General features: G+C 42.6%; 1 pseudogene; it reads right to left on the bottom strand.

Annotated features, from left to right (window-relative positions):
• Positions 1-5,663: 5,663 nt before the first annotated feature.
• On the bottom strand, positions 5,664-16,876 carry LOC117089377 (annotated as a pseudogene).
• Between the last annotated feature and the right edge of the window lie 4,630 nt (positions 16,877-21,506).

Raw genomic sequence — 21,506 nt, 5'->3', positions numbered from 1 at the left:
AACATATGAAATGAACTTACTAGGCCGTATGTGGTGGCTTATGCCTGTAATCCCAGAGCTTTGGGAGGCCGAGGTGGGCGGATCACTTGAGCCCAGGAGTTTGAGACCAGCCTTGACCTCCTTGACTTCTGGGGAGTTGATGAGGGACCTGGACACTGTCAGAGTGGTTTTTTCTTTCCCTTTGTGTACAGTTCTGAGCTCATTGTTTATGTATTAGGGTTTGGAATAGGCTCATATAAATATTTCAGGTCCTAAAATAGCTGTGACAGTGTCACTGATCTGCCCCTGAGCTAAACATCCACCCCCTCAACCGCCATTTTAATCTTCCAGTCACGTGAGGGAGGATGGGAATCTGTGTGAAGGTCTTTCTCACTCGTGTTCAAAGATCATATCTGCCTGTCTCATCTGTGAAGAGTGTAGATTTTGTTGTGATGGTGGATTCAAAATAGAGGAAACGTGTGGTCATTGTACTTGACAAACAGCTTTTCAGGTCAGGATGCTTCCGCCCCCAGCTCAGGGCTGGTCCAACTGTGTGAGGAATGCGGCTCAGTGCAGGTGCCCAGTCTGCCGCCCTCAGCTCCGCAGCTGCAGTGTTAGAATAGCCGTGCCATGGGCACACAGCGCCGGTGACATGGGAAATGTAGAATAAGAAACACTTAATTCACATGTGCTTATAGAAAAAACTTTATACAATAAAAATAACCAACTGTTAGATTTACATCTTTTTCTGCCACTATATTTAAAAGGAATCAAGAATTTTCATGCAGCTTCCAGGTATTCTTGAGACTGGTATATCGTTTCCTTTTGAAAAGTGCATTATTGCATAACAACACCTAGATAAATATATTTTTATGTATTTACAAGTATATTTTAGCTGAAAAATATCAATAGTATACATAGCTTATAGCAGTTTGGGAATTGTTGATATACATGGTAATAATGCATTGTTTGGGATGATTTAAAATTATATTAGGATATTAGGAATCCAACATAGTGATCCAAATTGAGATCCTCTTGTCTAGTATCCTTTAAAATGGCAAAACATCATATCTAGAAAATAGATTAGAAATGAATTTTAGATAAAGGTACAACAGATTTTCTGTTTTTACAAAAATCATTGATTTTCAAAAACGTATTTTAGAATTCAAGCTGTTAATTTAAAAAGTACTTATTTCATAATACAGTGAACAAAACTGACTGTTAGAGAAAACACCTAGTCTTGTGTCCCCAAATCTTGCAGTTTTTCAAAGTTTCAGAATTTTGTAAAACACTTTGAATAGTCCAGACTTTCTGAAAATGGGTATAGCCTTTCAAAGTATTAGAATTGGCAAGCTTTTAAATGTCCATCTTATTTTTTAAAGTGTTGACTTTTCACTTTAGACTAATAGCAAACAGTTGTAAAGAAATGTAAATAAAAACGTAAATAAATAAAATAGGTTTATTAGTTTTCAAAAAATTTATTTAAAAGGAAGGGGCGCCTGTAATCCCAGCACTTTGGGAGGCCGAGACGGGCGGATCACGAGGTCAGGAGATCGAGACCATCCTGACTAACACGGTGAAACCCCGTCTCTACTAAAAAATACAAAAAAACTAGCCGGGCGAGGTGGTGGGCGCCTGTAGTCCCAACTACTCAGGAGGCTGAGGCAGAAGAATAGCGTGAACCCGGGAGGCGGAGCTTGCAGTGAGCTGAGATCCGGCCACTGCACTCCAGCTTGGGCGACAGAGCGAGACTCCGTCTCAAAAAAAACAAAAAAAAAAAACAAAAAAAAAAGGAAGGGGCAATGTTGATTGGAGTAAGGAAGTATTTGAAAATGTATTTTGTGAAAGAAATCAACACACACACACAAACAGCCCTCAAAAGCAAAACTCCAACAGCGCAGCTGTTATTCCTTTGCAGCAATATTTACCTCACCTTGAGTGAGGGTCATACTGCTTGAAAGTGTAATAGCTTAAACACCTTGCCTATGTCTAGTGATTAAAAACTAAGCTCTACTCAGCGCATGTAATGCCCCTGACCTCCACCAGAGAGAGATTATAGGTTATTCCTTGTGGGCAAATATGTCCATGGATCACTGGATCAGAGACTGTTGAATCAGATGTGTGTCCCTCTCAACATGTCATGGTTTATAGAGATCAAAATTTTCCCTGAAAACTCCCTGGGTGATGTCATCTCCAGCTATGAGCTCCAGGGCAATGCTGTCTGGGATGAGGGTCTGGGGTAAATTGAGTTCCTGGAGAAAGCTGGGTGTACTTAAGCACTCTATGAAGACTGTATGTGGTGGCAATGCTGTTGGGGTACCCCATGGGTAGCCTAGAAAAGAAGTACCGTGTCCCATTGCAGGTGAAGGTGAATTAGGGCAGAGAGGCTATTGAAGTAGGCACTGAACAGAACATGATAGCTGAATCTATAACAGCAAAATCTTTACCAGTTGTTGATTGGATGGGGTCAGTAAGTTCTTTAATACTGGGTATTGGGTATAGGGGCCTTAATGAAAGGATTACAATGTTAAAGTTGTAGTAATCCACCATGAAGCACCATTTAGTTTTTCCAGGCTTAAGCACAGGCAAGATTGAGCTATCAAATGGAGAAGCAGTGGAGAGAATCACCCTTTTATTAATACGGTTTTATATATTAAGTTTTAAACTTGAAGGTCCTGTACATCTGAATTGTGTCCCTCCCAAAATTACATATTGAAGCCCTTACCCCCAGTACTTCAGAATGTGCCCGTATTTACAGATACAGCCTTTAAAGGGTGTGATTAAGTTAAAATGAGACCATTAAGGTGGGCCCTAATCCAACATGACAGGTGTCACTATAAAAGAAGAAATCTGGAGACATAAAGAGACCTCAGTGCTGGGTGTCCTCATAGGAAAGGTCATCTCAGGTCAGGAGAGAGGCCTCAGAGAAACCAAATCCCCCACATGTCACTCTTGGAATTCCAGCCTCCAGAACAGTGAGGAAAAACATTCTGATTGTTGAAGTCACCCAGGCTCTGGTAGCCCTTGCAGACTAACACATCTGGCTATAACTTACAGAGTCATATTAACTATTTTAACTGGGGATCTGCAAGGTCCAATTTGTCTCATAGTCATGGTCATATTAACTATTTTCACTGGCGATCTCCAAGATCCAAGCCTTTATAATTTATAAGTGCCAAAGACTTAATTGAATCATATTTATTATTCATTGTGTTTGAGCATATTTTAGGGCAGTGAGTATTATGCCTATGTGAAATCTAGGCAAAGCTGCAGTTAAAATAAAGCATGCCTATTTTTCCTCTGTAGTTATTTTGCCAGGATTACAGGCATTGCAGTGTTTATCCCAGGTATAACTGTAACTTGAGTCCCAGCATTGACTAAGTTCATGAAGCTTTATCAATTGGTGCATTTTAGCATTTGTTAATCTGGAGCCCATGCTGTACAGGCACAAAAGACAATCAGGGCCCCCTTTATCTCTTTGTTATATAAATTCTTATAGTAAATTTTGTGTTTCCAATTGGCTCAATTTATGGACCTTTGTTTCATGTTTGTGTTACTGGGAAGGGGTCCTGATCCAGACCCCAATAGAGAATTTTTGGATCTCATGTAAGAAAGAATTCGAGGCAAATCCATAAAGAGAAAGCAAGTTTATTAGAGAAAGTAAAGGAATAAAAGAATAGCCATTCCATAGGCAGAGCAGTGGCTCAACTGCTTGTACTTATTGTTTTTGATTATATACTAAACAAGGGGTGGATTATCCATGAGTCTTCCAGGAAAGATGTGGGCAATTCCTGGAATTGAGGGTTCATCCCCTGTTTAGACCATATAGGGTAACTTCCTGACATTGCCATGGCATTCCTAAACTGTCATGGTGCTGACAGGAGTGTCTTTTAGCATGTTAATACATCATAATTGGTGTATAATGAACAGTGAGGACAACCAGACATCACTTTCATCACCATCTTGGTTGTGGCTGGCTTCTTTACCACAACCTGTTTTATCAGCAAGGTCTTTGTGATCTGCATCTTGTGCCAACCTCCTATCTCATCCTGTGACTTAGAATGCCTACCTTCCTTGGAATGCAGCCCAGTAGGTCTCAGCCTCATTCAAGATTCTCCAGGCTTAAGAGTGGGGCGTAAATTACCAGGACCTATTCAAGATGGAGTTGCTCTGGTTCAAACACCTCTGGTATTTATATTAAAATATATAGACTTTTATTTTGGTGTCTAGCCCTGCTCTCTCCCTCATTTCTGGGCTTCTGGCTGCCCAAAGCCAAGGTTTTGAGTTACTGTTTCTGGCTGACAACTCAAAGTGTGGACCTCCTAAGGGATTATAGGAGGCAGGGTGTGAGGTGGGAGTAACAGGCAGCCCAGCCTTTTCCCAGGATCTCCAATCCCCTCCCAGAGAGCCCTGGCAAATTGAGCTTATGTTGTCCATGGCTTGTGAGTGAGACCAGATCCAGGACTCACTGATGGGCCACCTAACTGAACCTGGGCTGTATGCAAACATCCCAACGTGGAGGGCTCCAGCATCACAGTGAAGCCCCTGCCTTCAGCTGATCCCACCACCACCTGCAGTCCTTCTCTTTTCTGCATGACACAGCCTAAGGTCTCTCCTAATCCAAAGCACAGGTTTCAGCCATTCCCACCTTAATTCCTCCTGGAAGAGTAGCAGCCCAGAAAATCAGCAACCTGGGGAGGACCAGGGTCAGGGCAGAGGCCACAAGGACAGCCAAAGTGCCTGCCAGTCCCTACCTAACATGGAGATGAAAACCACCAATTCCAGAACAGCCTTGTGTGGCCCTGTGGCTCCCCCATGGCATCAGCAGCAGTGTGGGCACCTAAGAAGCCAGTGGCTGCCAGGGCACGTCCTCCAAGGAAACATCCTCTCCAGGCAGCTCCATCAGGTGCGACACCAGCAGAATTTGCCTGAACGTGTGACCGTAGCCACTCCCTCCTGCCAACACCCATGCTTCAGGCCAGCCCAAAAGACCTGGCATGAACTCAAAGCAGAGTGGGGGTGAAGAGCCTCACAGGGTGGACAGGTGAGGGGCAGGATTAAAAAGAAGGATGTGGCCGGGCGCGGGGGCCAAGCCTGTAATCCCAGCATTTTGGGAGGCCGAGACGTGCGGATCACGAGGTCAGGAGATCGAGACCATCCTGGCTAACACGGTGAAACCCCGTCTCTACTAAAAATACAAAAAATAGTCGGGCGAGGTGGCGGGCCCCTGTAGTCCCAGCTACTCGGGAGGCTGAGGCAGGAGAATGGCATGAACCCGGGAGGCAGAGATTGCAGTGAGCTGAGATCCTGCCACCGCACTCCAGCCTGGGTGACAGAGCAAGACTCTGTCTCAAAAAAAAAAAAAAAAAAAAAAAAAGAAAAAAAAGAAGGATGTATGTATGTGTGGGGGGGGGGTCAGGTGTCCCAGTGCTTTCCACAGAGCATGCAGTCCCCGAGTTACATGGAGCACACAGACCCTGAGTTCCATGGATCATACAGACCCTGAATTCCATGGAGCACAAAGGCCCTGAGTTCCACAGAGCCAGGAGACCTCAAGTTCCACAGAGCAAGAAGACATTGAGTTCCATGGAAAATGAAGACGCTGAGTTCCATGGAGCAAGAAGACCCTGAGTTCCATGCAAAATGAAAACCCTGAGTTCCACAGAGTATTCAGACCATGGAGTCCAATGGAACTCAATGAGATGATACAGGAGATCGGCCAGGAGCAGGACACAAAGAGCTGCTGTGTGTGCACAGCATGTTTGGTCTTGCGGGCCTTTGGCAGTGGAGGTTGAAGGGGCATAAAATGTGGAGGCATTTGCTCAACAGGTTTTCAAAGAAGAGGGCATACAGCACTTCCGCACACTCAAGAGCACACCGGGTGGAAGGTTATATGACAGACTGCAGCCAGCTGGGCAACCAGAGGAGAGGCTGGTTGGCCTGTGCCCACCTGGGTGAAGTTTCAGAGACTAGATGACTTTTTTTCTGGGGCACTTCTCCCCTCCTCTTCTGTGGTGCTTCTCTTGTCTTTTCTTTCATGTTTGTGGGGCAGGGGAGATGATTCTGTAGAAATAAACAAAGATAAGAAAACTTAATGGCCAGGCATTTAACATCTTATTTTCTGAGCTTCTGCTAATGATGAGTTGTGACTACTGACTTGAGTGATTCTCATTACATTCATCTTAGAGAACACAGGATCATCATTTCCTAGAGCAGGTTGCACAACAATGATATTAACACCAACAGGCACCACTATGCCTGGTTAATTTTTAGATTTTTTGGAGAGACGATATCTCATTATATTACCCAGGCTGGTCATGAACTCCTGGGCTCAAGCAATCCTTCCACCTCAACCTCCCTAAGTGCCAGGATTACAGACATGAGTTACTGTGGCTGGCCTAGCAGTTCCTTATAAAGCTAAGTATACCCTTGTCATATATAAGCTGACAACTTATATTCACACAAAAACTTCCACGTAAATGTTTATCACACCTTTATTCATAATTGCTAAAACTTGGAGGCAATCAACATGCCTTTCAGTAGGTGAATGGATAAACTGTTGTGGATTCACACAATACATTATTATTCCTTGGTTTAAAACTGAGCCCACAAGCCATGAAAAGACACACAGGAAACTTAAATGCATATTGGTAAGTGAAAGGAGCCCACATGAATGCTATGTAGTATAGAATTCCAACCATATGATATTCTGTAAAATTCCATATGATATTCTATGGAAACAGTAAAGAGAGAAGTAGTTATCAGGGTTGTGGGAAGGGGAGGGTGAAAGAAAGGAACAATTAGCTGAGGCACAAGGAATATTTTAAGACAGTGAAACTATTCTGTATGCTGCATTAATGATGGATACATGTCATGTCATTATACACTTCTCAAAATTATAGAAGGTACAGCACAAAGAGTGACCTCTAATGAATTTTAGTTAATAATAATGTTTCTACATTGTTCATCAACTGTAACAAATGTACCACAAGGCAAGACTGTAAAGGTAACTACAGAGCATGTGGGCAGGAGACTGGGTATATGGGAACTCGTTGGACTTTCCACTCATTTTTTCATGTAAATCTAAAACTGCTCTAACAAAAAGTCCAATAATTAAAATCCAAAGGACCATTAAAGGTAGAATGGATAAATAAATTACAGTATGTTTATACAATTAAAAAAATGAATAAACTTGATAAACTTGCAAGTTAAATGTAATACCCATGGTGACACACACACACACACACACACACACAATAGAATATATACAAAAGGAAATGAGGAAATTAAAACATTTCATTACCAAAAATCAATCAAAAACAAAAAAAGACAGTATGCAGGAAATGAAGAACAAAAAAGCTATAAGGAATATAAACAACAAACAGTATATGACAGAAATAAATCCCTCCTTATCAGTAAACAAACAAAACCAAAAGTTGGTTTTTGAAAAGATGAACAAAACTGACAAAACTTTAGCTAGATTGACAAAGAAAAAGAGACTCAAAGCCAAAAATAAAAGTAGGATATTATTATGAAGTCTACAGAAATAAAGAATTATAAAAGGTGTACTATAAACAACTGTTTGCCAACAAATAGGACAATCTAGATAAAATAGACAAATTCTTAGGTATACAAAACCTACTAGGACTGAATCATGAAAAAACAGAAAATTAGAACAGACCACATAACTACTAAGATTGAATCCGTCATCAAAAACTTTCTGACAAAGAAACACCCTGAATCAGATGGCTTCACTGGTGAATCTTATCAAACATTTAAATAACACTAATACAACTCTTCTAAAAAATTGAAAATGAGAGAACATTTCTAAACTCATTCTATGATGTCAGAATTACCCTGATACCAAAGCCAGAAATAAAAAAATATTAAGAAAACTAGAGATCCGTATCACTTCCCTGATGCATACCAATGCAGAAATACTCAACAAAATACCAACAAACTAAATTGAGCAGCATATTAAAAAATATACACTATGACAAGTAGAATATATTCCTGGAATGCAAGGATGGTTGAACATTCAAATATCACTGCATTAACAGAATGGAGTGGCAAATCATGATTATCTCGACTAATGTAGAAAACTTGTCTCCTACAGGTTTTATTCTATGTAAATTTAAAAATCAACAAAGATGGTGAGGGGGTCAGATGGAATGCAGTGGGTGACAAATTAATCTTACTGCATTACAAATTGTGACTAACCTATACTGAAGTGTGGGGAAAAAAAGTCTTCCCTTAAGTAACCTTGGAAAATACTGTTTTGATTGCATACTGTAAGACTCAAGAACTGTACACAAACACACTGTTGACAAATTTGTTTCAGGGTATGGGTTAGCAATTCTGAAATGATTTTCCATGTTAGCAAATATATTTCAGAGAAATAGAGCCCAGTTGCTCTCTGTAGGTAAAAGAGTTAGAAATAAGCAAAGGGAGAATGCTAGAATAAATCCTGAAGTGCTGGACTAGAGTTAGGAATGTCAGTATGAACCCTTGTCTATTTTAATGTATCTGCAGATACAGATAGGTAGATGCTGAGTTTGTATTCATGCATACATGTTTGGAAACATTCACGTGTTTCCAAACTATGCTGAGAGAGCCTAGAAGCAGTGATATCCCAATATTAATGAGCACACCCAGTACCCAGATCTTAGTTTCTAAATACCATTCTCCTATAAAAGAAACCTGGGCTTCTTGGAGAAATGACTAATTCTAGGCCTGCCATGAAAAACACAAGATGAGACTAGAGCATCTTGCAGTGGTAGAAAATAAGAAAGTGCTTTTAAAAGACATAAAAGGGTGGGGACATGTCAAAATAAGCCAACCTGGAAGAGCTCTCTACGACTCAAGGTGGAACAATGGGAGTGGCAAATAATTACAACAGCACTAAATTATAACCCAGAACATAAAAGAAACAGCCACAAGTCCATACTGATAAAGAAAAGATTAAATAAATCAGGAAGGAAAGACAAATCTTCCTTACAAAAGAATTCCAAGTAATAAATATTGAAGGATAGCACAAATAGAAAAGTACCACTAGAACACTGCAGTAATCATTGCTGCAGGAAAGAGTCATCAATGAATGCAAAAAATGTGATGAAACTTAAAGAAGAAACAGTATGTTTCTGTGGCCTCAAAATATCTCCCTCCAAATATTTATTAATATATTTTTCTTTTTTCCCTCTTAATTTCATCTAAAGATCTGTGATGAAAGCAAATATAATACTGTGTTGTGGGGTTTTTGATATGTGCACATATAAAATTTATGGCAACAATAGCACAAAGGATAGGAGATAAATGGTGCTATTCTGTAGTAAGTTTTTCTGTTTTACACTCACTGTAATAGTACAAGAAAACCTATGTCACTTCAATGCTAATAAAGGAATAAAACAATACAAAAAAGTACTTGTATAAGAATGTTCATAGATCTTTTCTATTATGATAGCCCAAAGTAGGAAATAACCCAAATATTCATCAACAGAGAAATGTACGAACAAACCACAGTGCATTCATACAGCAAAACACTATTCAGGAATACAAAGGAACAAACTACTAAAATACACACTATGGAGGGGTCTCACAAGCATTATGCTGAAACAACTGGACGTAAAAAATGTATATTGTATGATTTCAAGCAAAGTGAACTTATGGTTTAAAAAACCCCCACAACAGTACTTTCCTCTGGGGGAGTTAAAAATTGCCTAGGAATGAGCATGAGGGAGTTTTCTGGGGATGATGGAAATATTCCATTCTGAAAAGGGGTGATGGTTATATGGGTGTATTTATTTTTCAAAGCTGTACAATTAAGATTTATGCCTTTCAATGCATGTATATCTTACCTCACCAAAAAAGAACTAAAAAAATAAATAAAGTGAGGGGTAGGGAAAGGGCGGAGGTACAGAAGAAACAAAAATGGCATGCGATTACTAGCTGTTGAAGCTGGGTCATGAGTCTATTATACATTTTTTTCATTTGTTATATATTTAAATTTTTCTGTAACAAAACTTGCACAGAAAGAGGAAACTTATCTATAATGTCAGCTGTTAAGACACTGGTAACTTTGACAAGACAGGGAGAAAGCGCTTGTGGGCCACATGAGTGAGGCTGCTTCTATTTCTTGGTTACCCACGTGTATTAACTTTGTCATAATATATGTTGAGCTTAAGTGAATGCTTTATGCCCGTATTTCTGTATGCATGCTATGTATCAACAAAATATTTAAATACCACATATTTGCACACAGAATTTAGTATCTCAGAGTAATAGTAGTTTTGTTTTGTTTCAAAGTGGGACACTTCTACCCACAGCATCATCAGATGAACTGTCATATTCTGATGTATCTATTAATGTCCTAGCCCTTGGGTGAGACCCCCTAGGTCTTCCCATTTTTGCCTCAATTTGGTAAGTAGCAAGACTCTTATTTCTGATGATGTGCCTTTATTTCCCAGCAAAGTCCTCCCCAAACCAAGGCCACAATAACTAGCACGGTGCTCTGCACATCATATGCACTCAGTACTTGTGAAATTGAGTTGAATCACAAACAAAACGAGTAGCAGAGGTCAAGTCTTGCAAAAGATAGTATGTAAATAGCGCAAGTAAGACTGAAAGGCTATAGCTCAACAGCAAAGACTTTATATTCATTTGAGAAACCATTTGCTACTAGTTCATCAAAAGATGCTGGTTTCAAGCAGTGGTTCTCAACGCTGGCCACACATTGTAATTAGTTGGAGAGCTTTAAACAGCAAGGATGTCTGGATCCTGCCCCAGGGATTCTGATTTCACTGGTCTCTTGCAACTTCAGTTTTGGGAATTTTAAAAGCCCCCTGCCACCCAGGTAATTGTAAGGTGCATCAAGGGTGAGAACCTTAGCTGTGCTAAAGGATGCCTTAGCTGTGCCTGATTTCCTTGTGTACTGTGGGGATTTGTGTCTTTGCAGCATCTCAGCTTTACAGGGAGGGGTGGTGGGCAGTCTTAGAAAACAGCTCTGCCCTGTTAAAATCAAAGGACGTCTTCAAGACATGCTCAGCTGCTTGACTAAACTGCAGCAGGAGGAAATGTCTTCTCAGCAGATCTATCTACACATCACTTGCTTTCAGAGGAAGAGGTTGTTTTGGGCACAGCATTTTGATTTAGTCTGTGTTGAAGACCAGCAATAGCCTCCAAATACCAAAATGGGATGAAAAGAATTTCCAAATATGTGGAGTGCTTTATACGAGTTTTCACATTTCTCCTATGATTAGAAATGAAAAATATATTGCTAGTGCCTTGATTTCTTAACTCAGCCTTCAACCATTTCCCCAAAATTATTCCAAGTTATTCCAAGACGCTTCCCAATCATTATCTGGAGAGGAATATTCCTAACCACAAGGATGAGAATCTTGCAGAAATCCTGCCTCTGTTACAGAAGAGTCACCCTCCAGAACCTGGAAGGCCCAGGGAAGCCATGTGATAGTGTGGCCCATGGAGGTGGATGTGTTCTGGAGTCAGGCTGAGCAGATCCTGAGTCCCAGCACAGCCCGCTTAGTAGCTATGGGGCTTTGGACAAGTTCCTTGACTTGGACAGTTATATAAATCTTGTCTGCAAGAAAAGGCATAGTGATGCTAACTGCAAAAACAACAGCAATTCTTCATCCCTCCCTGTATCTGCACCCTTTGCAATGCGCTTTTACAGCTGCTCCCATCCAGAGGTAGAATCTGTTTCCCAAGACTTGGATCCAGCTGGCACTTTTGGGCCCAGTCTCAAAGGTCTTGAATGCTTCTTCTTTTTCTTTCAGAACCCTGTCATCTCCATGACAAGAAGCCCAGGTTAGCCTGCTAGAGGATGAAACATTTTGGGGAAGAGAACCAAGGTTGCCCAGTCCACAGCCAACTCATTCTCAACAGCAGAGCTGCCTGGTCACCAGCAGCTGACACCCTTCTTCCATACACAGACATGAAGATTGCTATACCTTATAAAGGTATGGCAGGTTTTATAGGTATCACAATTAATTTATGGCAGGAGCCTGCCATAAATTGCTGACCTGCTCAATCATGAGCTAAATAAGTTTTGGGATGGCTTGTTACACAGTAACAGCTAACTAACACACCCAGAGTGACAGGATGCCAGGATTAACAACATGCTGATTACAAGTTAGCTGGCAAATGGTAGGGACCATCTAGGTATCGAATTCCTTTTCCCCTTATTAGAAGTTGGGTCCCTTGAATTATAAAGAAATGCATGTAGACATGTATGTGCTTAAAACTCACACAGTATCACACAACACAGGAGGAAACAGATGACAGCCTGACCACTAGGGCCAAGGCCAAATAGCAAGGTAAGACATTTATCTGGAATCTGTTCCCTCCAAATCTAAATTCTGGAGGTCAAGGCTGTGGACAGGTCCCACCTCCTGGGACCCCACTGTCCTCTGATCTCTGGAGGGAGAATGGCCCCACCAAGCAGCAGATGGGCAGCCATGTCGTACCTGTGGCCACCTCCTGCTGGCAGCCCCTGCTCTCTCAGGGCACTCTCTCTTCCCTTGGGACTGAGAAGAGATGTGGGTAGGGAGGGGTAGCTCCCTCATTCCTAGCAGACAAGTGGGGTTCAGGCACTTCACCTTCCTGAGGTCAGGGAGTCAGAGCCCTCAGAACATCTGGAATGTGGCTGCTCCGAACTGGGACATGCTGGAAGTGTAAAATATGGGGTGAGTTTTAAAGATTTAGGACAAAGAAAAGTAAAATGTTTCATTAATAATTTTATACTGATCATACATTAAAATGATATTTTGGATATATTGGGTCAAATAAATTATATTATTACAAATCAATTCCACCTGTTTCTCTTTAGTTTCTTTAACCTGGCTAGTAGAAAAATTTAAAACTCCAGACAGGCCTAGGTCATATTCTGTTTATATTGGATACGCTGTCTTAGAGGACGGCCTCCCTCCTGAACCTCAGTCTGCCTCCAGTCATGGTGGAAGGGGAAGTGGAGCAACGAAGAAAGCACGTGGGGTGCCAGATGCTTTCAAACAGACAGCTGTCATGTTTCATGGAGCAAGAACTCACTCACTGCCACTGGGACAGCACCAAGTCGTTCCTGCAGGATCTGCCCCCAAGACCCAAACACCTCTCACTAGGCCCCTCTTTCAACATTGGGAATCAACTTTCTTATAATATCTGAAAATGTAAATAATTTGTCATTTTGTTGTTTCCTTTCGTGAGCAAAGGACTTAATAAAAAATATAAGATTTAACATTACAATAAAATACATTCATTTCAATATCACGCTGGAATTCAACATTGCTTTGACTGGGGCTGCAGAAGCAATGCAGAGCTGCTTCCTCCTCCAGACCCTCACAGCTCAGCAAGCCTCTCACAGGCTGGCTCCTGGCCACTGCATTTCCAGTTTTTATATGTTCTCTTCCTCCCAGGTGATTAATGAACAAGGCCAAAGGTGTTTGAAAGTTTTAGAAAACAGGGAATTCTTCTTTCTGTGGCTCACCAGCATTTTCATTTCTAATATTAACAATACCACATGCAGGCCACAGCTGAGCCAAAACACACGATGACATGACTTGAGTCTGAAGTCACATTGTACCTAATATTTAGGGCCATATGCATTACTAAAAAGGGACATAACTTCCAACAATTCCAGTAAGTTCCCAAGACTCAGTTCCCACTGGATACTAGCCTGTGGTGGTGCCCCTGTGCTTGTTACTGGGAGCAAAATGGGACAGTGTTTGCTGAGTTCAGAGCTGAAGGGCTGTGGTGCCATGTAGGGAGCACAACTTCCCACTGAATAACACTCCTCTGTGAGAGTAGCCTTGTGGCCAAGTCCAGCTGGCTCAAGGCAACTGTCTCCTGTTTTCCTAACAAGCAACGTTTTCAGGGAAAAACCCCAGCTTCAGTGTAGGAATGTTTGGACGGTGGCTCAGGCCTGGGACTGAATTAAAAAGGAATAAGGAGATAAAATCCACATTTTAATTATAAACAAATGTCTCACTGAAAAAATTCCAGACCCATAAATCCATGTATGTATTCGTTATCAGAGTAATTTAAAATGTGAGGAAATTTTACAGTGTGTGTCCCTTATTTTATATTTCTCCCCCGCCACCACTTTTTAAACATCTAAAGTTCCTAACACATAGATACTCTTTATGAGGGGAAAAAAAAACACCTATTGACATTGATACAGTTTGAAAATTTGTCCTCTCCAAATCTCATATTGAAATTTGATCTCCTAGTGAGACCCTGTCTCTACAAAAAATAAAAAAATTAGTTGGGCATGGTGGATTGGGCCTGTTATCCCAGCTACTCAGGAGGCAGAGGTGGGAGGATCTCTGGAGCCCAGGAGTTGGATGCCACAGTAAGCTCTGGCTCAGCTCAGCCATGGCTCTATAGTGAGCTACAACTCTGCTACTGCACTCCACCCTGGGTGACAGAGAGAGATTATCTCCTTAACAAACAAAACAAAACCAAAAAAAAAAAAAAACAATTTGATTCCCGGCAGGGCCTAGGCTGGGCGCAGTCATGCATGCCTGTAATCCCAGCACTTTGGTAGGCCAAGGCGGGCAGATCACAAGGTCAGCAGATCGAGACCATCCTGGTTAACATGGTGAAACACCGTCTCTACTAAAACAAAAAATTAACTGGGCATGGTAGTGGGCGTCCATAGTCCCAGCTAGTCGGGAGGCTGAGGCAGGAGAATGGCATGAACCTGGGAGGTGGAGCTTGCAGTAACCAACATCATGCGACTGCACTCAGTGGGTGGCAGAGTGAGACTCCGTCTCAAAAAAAAAAAAAAAAAAAAAAAAAAAGAAAGAAAAAAGAAAGAAAAGAAAGTGGGGCCTAGTGAGAGGTGTTTGGGTCTTGGGGGCAGATCCTTCAGGAATGGCTTGGTGCTGTCCCGGTGGTAGTGAATGAGTTCTTGCTCTATGAAACTTGAGAGCTGGTTGTTTGAAAGCACATGGCACCCACCTCTTTTCTTCCTTGCTCCACTTCCCCTTCCACCATGCCTGGAGGCTTCCCAGGGTCCTCACCAGAAACAGATGGTGGGGCCAGGCTGGTACAGCCTGCAGAATCATGACCCAAATAAACCTCTTTTCTTCATAAATTACCCAGCCTCAGGTGTTCTTTTATAGCAACACAAAATAGACTAATACAGACATCAATGCGAATATTTAACACTGGAAATTTTTTTTCATTTTCTATTTTGTCTGTATAGCTAACATTAAATAAGCCAAAGATATAGAATGCTACATCTCAGATACTGCATTTTGGAAAAAATATGAAGGTAAAAACTTCATTTATTCAAGTACTAATCAATGATAGTTGTACTTTGCCCATTCTATGCAGAATATAGTTCCATGAACCTGAGTAGCTGGGAGTATCGACAGTGCCACCATTCCCAGCTAATTTTTAAATTTTTTGTAGAGATGGGGTTTTGCCATGTTGTCCGGGCTGGTCTCTAACTCCTAGCTCAATGGGTGGCTCACGCCTGTAATTCCAGCACTTTGGGAGGCCAAGGCGGGAAAACTGCTTAAGACTAGAAGTTTGAGACCAGCCTGGGCAATGTGGGGAATGTAGTTTTTACAAAAAAAATAAAAATTAACAGCATAGTGGTGCACACCTGTCTCAGCTACTGGGGAGGCTGAAGCAGTTTTATCAGTGGAGCCCCTATTGTGGTGCAGTTTTGGCAAAAGACAAGAACCTGTCTCAAATTTTTCAGCTGATGGTTGTAGAGATAAAGTTTGAGCTTTCAAAGAGTACAACATTTTAAACTAAATGGTTTGCCAGAAAAGCCACATGTTGCTTCCAGAAACAACTGGTAGACCACCAGGATCATGACAGTGACTTCGAAAAGCTTTGGTGTGTTGACAAATGAGTGATGTTGCTGGTCTCAAGCCGCTGCTACTGTGTACAAGGCAACTGCATGTAACAACCATATCAAACGTGGGTGACCAAGTGGCAACATTTAAGCATTTTACATCCTAACTTATGTGCAACTTAAACCTACTGCCATACTGTGAGTTAGGAAATTGGTAGGTTTTTTCTGTTGACTTGCTGTGCCCTATAATTTTTCCTATTTTAAATAATGGGAAACAAGTTCTCAGTTTTTTTCTCAGAGAAAGTCTGACATTTCAGGCACAGATGTGTCTGACAGTTATTACCAACAGAAGAGTTTCCAGTCTTTTCATCGTAAAGTTTTAATTACTTGCCTTGGAAATTACTTAACTTTGTTCCTTCCAAATCTGGTAGTAAAATGGGTGCTCCAGAAAGATGTAGCACGGATATTCTGCTGCTTTGCTGGTCCCCGCACAGACGTGGGGCTTGAGGAGCCTGCAGCCACGAAGTACAGGGGCGTCATCCGAATGGAAAAGTGACCCAAGTGGCCCCGCAGGCGCAGTGCTGGGGCGCAGAAGTGCAGCCTATGAACGGCGGGTGGGAGGCCCGCGGGCTCGCTGGGGCTCGGGCCTGTGTGTTTGCGGCCGAGAGGCCCCCACAGGAGAAGGAGGCCCCGACCCAGGCTTTTGGAGCCAGCGAAGCGGGGGTGAAACCTCAAGGGGCGGGTCCTCACACGTGCGGCCAAGCTTCCCGTCTGCGTGGTGAGGGGTTGGACCTTTCCGTCGTGATTTTTTTCCCATTATGCTGGGCGCATAGCCGGCCCTGGGGCGGCGAGATGGGTGAGGGCGTTCAGCCAGCCTGAGGTCCTGGAGGCCAGCGATCGGATTAGCAGCAGCCCAAGGGACAGAGGGACGGCGGAAAGGAGTCTCTACTTTCAGGTTCCCAGTGATCACTATGTTCGTTACAAGCAGTAAACTGACGACTTCAGACACCGGCCACGGAGATCCAAGTGCAGTTCTCAAACATCCAGCCCCGCAGGCCAGGCGCACTGCGCATGCCTCAGGGGTCTGTGCGGGGCGGAGGGGATGGGAAGGAGTGCAGGGACAGGGCGGGGCGAAGGGGCAGGGGACTGAAGGGACCAGGCAGAGGGGCAGGGGGCGGAGAGGGCGGGACAGAGGCATGGCGGGGTGGGTGGGGACGGGGCTGGCTCGGTGGGGGCGGGCTCGCCCAGCGCTGAATCCAAATCTCATCTAAGCTATTTTCTAGCTCTGACATCGTATACATCACTGCATATGTGAGTAACATGCCAAATACTGTATAAATCAATACTGACTTTTTTTCTTCTCTGAAGGTACTGTATAAATAAAGTATGTACATCGTATCTAATATCAGAACATTCAAATCCCATATTGAAAAGATTATAAATTGACCATAATTTTATAATTCTATTTAGCAACAGTGTGTTCCTTCTCAGTCTTCACTTTTAAAATATCTAAGAGGCTCGATGTCTTGAGCCTTTTTCTTTTTAAACCCAACATCCTTTCTCACATTTATTAGTTTAGTACTTTGGTTTTAATAAAAAGGTGGGGTTACAAAAAATCTGAATTATTCTGCAGTGTTTCAGGCAACCGAAGCTGAAAACAGCACTGTTAAGGCAGGGGGACAATTCTTATACTCTGTGAGTCTTCTTGTTTAATTTTCATTAAATTTCCAGAATAATAAGCGTAGGATAGCTAAAGTTTGTCTTTGCGTGGTAGATTAGTTAATCTTTACTGAATTCACAATATGGCATCAGAGACTTAATCTGCATTTCCGAACTCTTATAAATTAAAGTTGAAGTGTAAGCTTAATTTGCACATCAGAAATACCACTTGCACTAATAAATAATGTTTTTAGTAGTGAGCATTCCTCATCTACCTGTTAAGAATTGTCTGCTTTTTTCAGCTGCTACTCTGCTAAGACAGAGTTATCCCCTGAGTTATGTTGTCAGTTCAAGGGTTTTGCAGATAGCCCTGTATTGTGGGGGGAAAATAAACATGGTTTTCGAAAAGGAGGAGAACATTTCTATAATGTTGAGATTTTTAGTAATCAGGACTATTGATGTCAAATGGCTGTTGGGACAAATGACATCATAAAAAATGCAAAATTTAAAATTATGTTTGTTTAAGTTTGTTTGTTTTCAGATTTCTTAGTAGTAAAAGGGCTGTGTTTTCACTCAGGCTTATATGACAATCACATTTCTCAGACCAGCAGCCAATGGCTAGCATTCTGTCCTGGACTTTGGGTACATCTGTGAGAGTAGCTGGGCCTGTCATCCAGTGAATAGCTCATAGTTGACTCCTCTCCATCAGTATAAGCATGGGTGTGGGTGACTGCATGGTAGAAGGGGCTGGGGTAGCCAGGGACCAGAGGTTAGTGAACCATTGGGTAAGATGTATAACTGTTACTCAGGCTCATAGTTTTTCAAAATTTTCAGATAATAAAAAAGTCCATCCTTACCAGTGTCAGTCTCTGTTTAAGTGTTTATTCATATATTACCTCATTTAATTCTCACACCAACACTATGAGAAACTGAGGCTCAGAATGTAAATAGGCTACTGAGGTCACCTTGCTGGTGGATCTTACTTGATCTCAGGCCAGCTTGGCTCCTAAGTGTGTGTTCTCACTCTATTGCCTCTGGAACAGGAAGGACTATATGGATACTGTAAATTGTTAAAGAACAAGTTGAAATAATTTTATTTCTGGCAACATGGGATGACAAGGACCAGAAAACAACAAAAACTTCTGGAATACATATCAAGAACCATTAAAAAAAAATGTATCAATGAGCTGCAAAATAAGAGTTCTTAAAGGCAAAAAAATCAAAATTAAAAAGTGAAAGTAGAAACCCAAAGAAGTAATTAGATGCCATTTTTCACCCTTAAGATACTTGGCAAGCGTCATACTTGATTGGCTTTAATGCGACCCCCAGAGCAAATGCCAGAGAAAAGGCAAGTAGGCAAGGCAAAAAACTTTATTTACAAGCCAATGTGAGGGAGGGGGCGAGGTTCACCGGTCTCTGGAGGTGGAGGCCGACAAGTCACTCCTGCTTCTCGGCAAGGTTCCTGGGTCCCGTGCAGGAGGAGGGGCCGAGGAAGTTTGCTCCGGTGTACTCGGGTGAGGTTCCTGGTCCTGCGTACGAGGAGGGGCCGAGGAAGCTCACACCACGCACCCCCCCCCAGCGGCTTTTATATCCTGGGCCTGGGAGTGGGAGGACAGTGGGCAGGACATAGGCGGGTCGGGGGTGGGGTGGTAGGCGTGGTTAGGTGGGTTCCGGTTCCTCTCTGTCGGAGGTTGGGTTGCACCTGCGCAGTCGACCCATGTCTTTCCCGGGCGCGGGAAAGTCGACGGTGAAGAACCCGGAACTGCACCATCTTGCCTCTGTTCGTCCAAACAGTCCAACTTTTTATTGATAATAGTGATAAGGGCATCCTAGGTTCTTTTGTTTCCAGTAAGTCTTACAATTGCAATGTGTCTCATCGTGCAGGAAGCAGAGAGCCTTAGTTTCGGCCGCACTGCAACATGATAGGGTGAAATGTATAGTAAGATGGGGTTGGCAGCCTGAAGGGGGGCAGTCAGCAATGCCTTGTAGCTGTGAGTGCTGTTTATTTTGTGTGACCAAGTTTCAACTATAGAGAATCTCCATATGAAAGTTGGGTTAGCAATAGAGATTGAAATGCAAGAAAAAGATAGTAAGTATGAAATAATACTTCATCTTCGTGTAATCGCAGGGTACACCTTGTCACTGAAGATGTTCTATAAAGGTAAGCGGGAGAACCACTGTGATGATCTATTATCTGGAGGCAAGTAGGGATCTGGGGTAGATATTGGAATTCTGTTATGTTTATATAGAGTATGGCAAGAAATCGGGATAAGTGCAAGGGGTCAGGGAACGTGTGGTGGTTGAGAGAGTTTGGTGAATTTGAGATGGTTAGGGGTAAGTCTAGTAGATGTTTACTGATTGTCTTCTGTGGGGGCCTTTTTAAATTGTGATAGATGGGCCCAGTGCATGTGTCCTAGAAGTTTGGCTGCTGTTTATGTGGATAGGTGGACAGTATAGGGGCCTTTCCACCTAGGCTGAAGATCTTTGGCTTGGATATCTTTTAAGTATACTTGGTCTCCTGGGCTGAGAGAGAGATGTGGACTATAGGTGACTGTTGGAGAGGGGTGTGCTAGTTCTGCATGTTGTCTCAGGAGTTGTCTCAAGAGGACTAGGTATGGGAGATAAGTTGCCAGCGGGGGAAGAAAGAGTGGGTAACTGCTGGAGGGTGAGGGGCCGGCCGTAAACTAATTCAAACGGACTGAGGTCTGTTGGACTCCGTGGGGCTAATTCAAATGGACTGAGGCCTGTTGGACTTCGTGGGACTCCTGTTAGGGCCAGGGGAAGGAGAGTTACCCATGATTGTCAAGTCTCGAGGGAGAGTTTGGTGAGTTGCTGCTTAATGAGCCCATTGGCCTTCCGTACTTTACCAGAAGACTGAGGTCTATAAGGGATGTGGAGTTTCCAGGAGATGTGTAGCCAGGCTGCCACCTGTTGGACTACCTTGGAGATGAATGCTGGGCCGTTGTCAAACTGAAGAGTGAGTGGGAGGCCAAACCTAGGAATAATGTGTTCAGTGAGTATGGAGGCAACTATATTGGTGGTTTCTCCTGTAGTAGGATAGGCTTCTATCCATCCTGAAAAAGTATCAATCAGGGTTAAGAGATATTTGATTTTTTTTTTTGCCTTGGCATGTGGGTAAAGTCAATTTGCCAATCTTCGCCTGGTTGGTGCCCTCTGAGTTGATGGCTTGGATGGGGTTGCGCAATGAACCTTGAGAGTTTGACTTGAGACATGTGGAACACTGTCGGATGATTATAATTAGGTGTTTTGAGTGTGGGGCAGTGAATGAGGGGGCTTAGGAGGTTATATAAAAGCTTTGGGTCCTATGTGTAGGGAATTATGTATGTCTTTCAGAATGGTGTGGAGTTGAGTTTCAGGAATAACTGATTTATGATTGAGGTAAATCCAATTGTCGGTGGCTAGTTTGGCTGTTGAATCTTGTAATAGATTGGTCTTTTCCTCTTGGGTATAAGTAGGGGTATATTGACGAGAGAGAAAACAAATAGAGGGAAGCACGGGAGTGGAGAATCCGGCTACCACTTGGCAGTGGTGTCGGCAAAGTTATTGCCAGCCGCCACCGAGTTAGATGGAGTCTGATGACCTTTACAGTGTATGATGGCTGCTCTGGAAGTGCTGATAAAGCGTCTAGCAGTTTGAGTATCTGTTTTTTGTTGACTACAGGGGTACCACTGGTGGTAGCAACCCTCTCTCTTTCCAGATGACAGAGTGGTGTGTGCAATCAAGAAGGCATACTTGGAGTCTGTGTATGTTTACCATTTTTCCTCTGGATAGGGGGAGAGCCCTGGTTAGTGTGATAAGTTCTGCCTGCTGTGATGTTGTTCCCTGTGGTAAAGGCTTGACTTCTAGGACAGCAGAAGATGTAACTACCACATATCCTGCCTGTCTGTCTCCTAGAGAATTTATAAAAGAACTGCCATCTACAAATAGGATTAACTGTGAGCCTTCCAATGGCTGGTCATGTAAATGTAAGTGACTAGGTGGTTGGGCCTCTAAAAGTTCTGGACAGGAGTGTTCAGTACTAGTTGCT

Source organism: Trachypithecus francoisi, unplaced genomic scaffold (genome assembly GCF_009764315.1).
Source record: "Trachypithecus francoisi isolate TF-2019V2 unplaced genomic scaffold, Tfra_2.0 Contig00828, whole genome shotgun sequence".
NCBI lineage: Eukaryota > Metazoa > Chordata > Mammalia > Primates > Cercopithecidae > Trachypithecus > Trachypithecus francoisi.
This window is presented reverse-complemented; position numbering and strand designations above follow the sequence as displayed.